This window comes from Triticum dicoccoides, chromosome 5A, assembly GCF_002162155.2.
Source record: "Triticum dicoccoides isolate Atlit2015 ecotype Zavitan chromosome 5A, WEW_v2.0, whole genome shotgun sequence".
In the NCBI taxonomy this organism is placed as follows: domain Eukaryota; kingdom Viridiplantae; phylum Streptophyta; class Magnoliopsida; order Poales; family Poaceae; genus Triticum; species Triticum dicoccoides.
The window spans coordinates 161,014,873-161,020,986 of record NC_041388.1 but is presented as its reverse complement, the minus strand read 5'-3'; positions in this window follow the sequence as shown (position 1 = coordinate 161,020,986).

Below are 6,114 nucleotides of genomic sequence, written 5' to 3'. Positions count from 1 at the left end.
CCCATAGGAGAAGTAATAGGTAGGGATGACAGGATTTGAACCCCTGCCTTGTTTTCCACATCATAATTTATTCCTCCATCTATATACAACTTTCTTGTCATTTCTTCTTTTTGGTTTCATATAATAAATGATATACATCTGAAACCCAACCTAACGTATAAAGAATGAATATTTATCGGTAATGCTCAGGAAGAAAGAAGGGGTCATCTTTTTGATTTTTATTCCACCCTCATGTACCCTTCTTTGCATTTTTTCTAAAGCCTGTTCAACCTCATATCACCTAGAACAAGTCATGGACTTATTCAATGAAAGAAAGTCTCATGGAAACGTTTTCAACGAAATAAGAACCATACAAAATAGATTTCTTGATCTTTTTATTTAGGAAAACGGATTTTTTCGCAGTTTTTTCTTTTATCCTAAAGATATGCAGAACGAGTGTATTATGAAATGTTCGTTGTCTAGCTTTGCATACATCGCTACTTAATCGTTTAGTGGTTATCGATGAAATTACTTCACCATAGAGAAAATATTATGGAAGTTTATATATATATATATATATTATTGGTTGCTTTTGTTTATGTCCAATTGGAAAGGTTGATCTTCTAAATTCATATGTTTAGCCTAAAGTACATAACTTGTGTTCCTCCCTAGTTCTTGCAAAGCCACCTAATCAAGCCTCACCTCATTTGTAGTTATAACATGTTCAGCTGAAAGCAAACTCAAAATAAAATGGGTTTACTCACATATACTTTTTTACCTTAGCTCTTTCTTTATTGTTCATTGAGCAGTTCAAATGCTTTGATTGCTTATCAGATAAGAGGTAAAAATATTCTTCATTCGTTTATTTTGTTAATTCAAAATTGCATTCAAATCCATTCTTTCTCATAACTTGAGAATATGTACAACGCAGAACAGAAAAGAAGGCAGATTTGATGAGTTGTAGGGGCGGACCCACTTCCACTGATTTCTTGCGGGAAGGTTCTATAAGGGAAGAAGAATCAGAGTTGTCACCTTGTAACCTTGATTTCTTTCGGAACGTCATTACGAGAGTAACAAAGAAAGAATAACGTAGATAGGAAGGAGCGAGCCGAGCCCCAAGGAAAATGAATTGGTATGCCGGGTGCTTACTTGAGCAAGAAGCCAAGTCATCGATAATCAAAGAAAGGTGTGAGTGAACGAGCCCAACTTTCCGATTCAAATATGACTCCTTTCCACTTTCAACAAATAGAGAAATCTCCGCTAGGCTAGCAGTGGGTAACCAACGTAGTGCCCCATTCATTCCATGACATCCAATCAGTTCTCCTCGGATTCCAATCCAATCTCCCAATCAGTGAGAAATAGACGGTTTCCTCCCCTTCCGCTCAAGCTAAAGGTTCTGGGCTACGGCTTCCGGTTCTGTATTCCGATTCGTCTTCGGATAGCATTAGAAAATCCCTTTCATGCCTTGCCAATACAACTATTATTTTTCTTAGCCGAGGAGCCTTTGGAAAAGCTCGTTTGCACCTTGCATCGAATTAAACCACTCCTTTCACCGCGGATAAAGACTTGGTGGGTGGGGATGAGACGCTAAGGTAGGGTTCGGTCTGGATTAAACTATCTTTAACACGAGCTTCTTCCTTGTGCGAAGTACCAACTTATTGGAATTCAGCATTGCATATTCACTACCAAGATCTCTTATAAGTTTTGGGACCAGAATGAATTCTTCCTACAGACGCCGTAAAGGGTGCAGTTTAGCAACCAAGCGTACAATGACCGAAGCCAACAGCTCCATCATTTCTGAGAACTTCTCTCTCGCATAGAGGAGATCTTGGCACTACTCTATGTGTTCAATCCAGGGAGCTGCCCTCTTCTTCATATCTTGCTTGATATTGGTTTCATAATGAAAAGAGGAAGGAGTGTCGAAGCGATGTCGCTTCTCTGCTCTCAGCTCTTTGCTCGAGATGATGTGATCTGATCGATCAGTCTAGAATCTGTAACCAATTGGCTAAGTCGCTAAGTCATTGCGGACACTTGCCATCCTCTCATATCGAAAGACGAACAACGACTTCCAGGGTAAAACAGAGGGCTAAAACCTGAGCCTCTTTTTCCATCCCAGGGGGTAGCGATTTCAAGAGTACATGGTTTAAAACTTCCAGTTTATTCAAGTAGTTTCACTCGATGAAAAATGCATGCAAAATGCATTCTATTGCTGATTCTCTGTCAGGCATTACACCTCCGTCCCAAGCTGTTCGTGTTAAGGTGGCCGATGGCGCTGAGTTAACTTCCTTGTTTCTTCTGCTTGATTTGATCTTTGCAAGTATCTGCTGATACCGCTCCATCACATCAGCCAAGGAGCCCCACATTCCAGAGTGCAATGAATGCAACTCAGAAGCCATTCTTATCTGTCTATGCCCCATATCTTGGATCTGGGTCTGCGTATGAATAGTATTCGTATCACAGTCGAGCAAGAGGATTGACTTACTCATTTCAAGCGGAAGTGGGGATTGAACCCAGTAGATACCTAGCAGCTAAAAGAGGTCCAAAGCACCGGATATGTCTCAAATAGTCCTTATAGAAATGATCTACGAACTATAACCTTTCGATAAGAAAGATTAGTTACACAAGATATATTATTCTTTATCCCTTCCTCTAGAAACCAAATGGAGAAGGAGTGGGAGTTGAAAGCGACAGAGATAAAGTACCAGCAACTACAGTCGTAGGTGGAAGCCTTTCTTTCTTCTTGCACGTATTGAGCTTGGCACTCCTTGAGATCTCGGAATAGCTCCGAACCAGCGACCTTGAGCGGGTCTCCTCAAAACCACCGTAACTACCCACTGCGAGCCATGGTCCTTGTATGCTAAGGCGGAGATTAATTAATTGCTGCCACAGCAGGCGCCTATCTGTAGACAGATTGGATCGATAAATATAAAAAAACTTGTCAAGCTTTTCAAGGTCCCCTTCTCAGAACAACAGCAAGTCAGCACCATGTCAAATTCTCCAATTACGGTAATATACCATAAACAATCATCCTTCAGGAGCTATATTATCCCTCTAGGGGAGCTAGTATAGTTAGCCATAAGGTCACACCCCTTCTTCATTCCATTTTCTATTTTAGAACTTCGGGTTTCAAAGACTTTTCCCACAATAGAGGCTTTGTTCTTTTTGAGCAGAAAGAATGAATCTAGTATCGATGGAATGGTATCTATCTTCTTAATATTCTTTTTCTAGGGGAATGAGCCAACCCACACAAGAGTGCCTACTAGCTTGTCACGAACGCAGAGGAAAAGAAGTAAGATACCCCCGGCCCCGAGCCGGGACCCCTTCTTCTTGTACCGCTAGTGGTCTTGGATGAAGAACCACAAGAGCAACCTGAGGTAGTCGAGGAGGAGCCACAAGAGCAAGATGGAGGTTAAAATGAGACAAGTGGTAATACTTCTTTGGAATTGCCGCTTGCACTACGCAGAGAGACTAGGACTAATGCTGGAAAGCCTCCGGTCCGATATGGCTATGAGCATGACATTGCAAATTGAGTTTTAGACTCTTATGTCTCACCCGCACACAAAGCATTCATTGCATCTCTACAATCAGTGTCTATTCCAAAGGATTGGAAGGCTGCAAAGCGGGATCCCCGGTGGAAAGAAAGACGCAATGAAGGAGGAGCTTGGTGCACTTCAGAAGAACAAGATGTGGGATCTTCTTCCACTCCCAGCAGGAAAAAGAGCAGTTGGATGCAAATGGGTGTTCACCGTAAAACAGACTCCAGAGGGTAAGGTGGATAGATAGAAGGCAATGCTAATTGCAAAAGGTTATAGGAAGACGGGAGATAGACTATGATGAGACCAAAGCACCAGTGGCGAAGATGGACACGGTGAGAACCTTAATCTCATGCACAGTCAACTTACTTTGGGTGGCCTTTACATCAGCTAGATGTGAAGAATGCTTTTCTTCATGGTGGTTATTTACAAGAAGAGATCCATATGGACATTCCTCCAGGTTTTGGAACAAACAGACTGATGGGAAGGTGTGTAGGCTCAAGAAATCTTTGTATGGCTTGCAACAGTCGCCACAGGCGTGGACAGGATCAGGAGAGTTGTTTGTGGTATGGGCTACTCTCAGTGTAATGGAGATCATACAGTACCGGCATAGACGAATCTATATCACCATTTTGGCGGTGTATGTGGATGATATTGTGATTACTGGAGACGATGTTGAAGAAATCAAATGTTTGAAGGCAAGACTGGGAGAAGCCCTTGAGGTAAAGGATCTTAGACCTCTTCGATACTTCCTTCGGATTGAGATTGTTCGGTCGAAGAAGGGGGTAACATTAAGTATAGTGAATAGGTAGCTGATTGTTTTACTAAACGAGTAGGTCCTTGTGAGGGTTTAGCAATTTGTAACAAGATAGGCATGTTAGATATCTTTAGCCGGGGGAGTGTTGAGTATTGGGCTGGGCTGTATAGTGTGTGTTAGGCCCCATGGCCCATGTACCTGCAGCACATAGGAGCAATGGAAGAGATTGATGATCACTCATCAAATAATACCCATGAAACGAATCTAGACTCAGTGAGTGGTGAAGACCACTGACCCCAATAGGAATACGGAAGACCTAATTATTGAAGAGAATAGTACAATTAACAACTAAACCTAAAGGGATCCACTTGTCACAGAAGCAGTCTATAACTAATAGGAAGCGCCTATCTCTTACTTGATATCTGATTGATCTTGCAGAGCCGAATTGTTTGAACTTGATCGACCTTAAACGCTAGTTCAATTCTTGGACATCATATAATATACGCGATGCTCAACCAATGATTTTGATTAGACACTTCTCCTTGTTGAATGAGAATGAAGGAAGAGTGCCGAACGACTAAAGCTAATAGCCAGCCCGGATACCTAAACTGAAGAGGATGTCCCACCATAGCAAGATATGATACAGACCAATTAACTGGTAAGCCAACCTTCCCCATTGCTTTTCTTTCAACTAACTTGAAAAAGAAGGGGGCTCTTACGCGACTAGGCCGAGGAAACCTCCACTACTGGCTGAACTGAAACACATCATCCCATCCATTCCATCAAGTAAGTACGGGTCCCCAGTGACATATTAAAGAATGCCAACCTTCTCCCAACTGGATTGTGAGAAGAAATGCCTAGATACTCGGTATGAGGAGAGCTCGGTAAGCAGGCAAAGAGCAGGGTTTGGTAGGCTGAGCCTCTTCTGGGGCAGGAAATTGGTCTATACCCACAGTTGCTTTTGTTTTTTCATATGGCACTCTTAGGGTGATTTGCGAAGTTGTTTTTTCTGACTGTAGCCTCTAAGAAAAGAAGTGTGTCTGCATCGATCGCATCAAGATTAATCTATGTTATTTTTCATACGCATTTCATTTCACTGGGCTGCAGTTGGCCTTAGCTTTAGCAGCAGGGTTGGCGCTTTCTTTTCAATGAGGGAATGGCTGGCGCTATCACCCATGGCACCTTCATCCTCAGCAAGAAGTGTAGTTGGCATTTACGATTTCCAAACAAATGGATACAAATTGACCTTGTGGATCCGATGATACCACGCCTGGGAGACTTTCAGAAGGGCTACTGGCAATTTACCAGATAAGAAAAGGTTCCTAAGACACAGCATGGAAGAGTCAAAATATTCAGAAGCGAGGTCCAAGAATGAAGAAGGGGTAGAATTACTGAATGAATACGAGCTGTGGCTAATACCCGAGGCATAAAAGACGCATTTTCTACGGGATCCCGAAACCACCAGCCACCCCGACCTAATTCATGATGAGCCCACCAACTTCCTGGCGAGATGCCTACGGTTAAAAACAACCGACATGTCAAGATCCAAATTCGAATTGGTTCCTGGTCCTTGTCAGAGACCACCGTGTTCGCGCCGGCGGTCCAACAAAGAGGCGAAGTAGTGGTGTCTTCCTTTCCATTACGAACGACACGCTTCGTCTGCTCCCTCCCTGTGTCCATTAGCGCTCCTGTCCAGAGGGAAGAGAAGGCGAAAAAGCGCCGCCGAAGCAGCATGAGCAGGCTTCTATTGCTACGCAACAATAGAGCAGGCGCGCCGCCCACAAAATGTTTGAATGATCGGGTAAAGAGCGAGCTTCTTATATGGGATCCGACGCATCCAGCAGA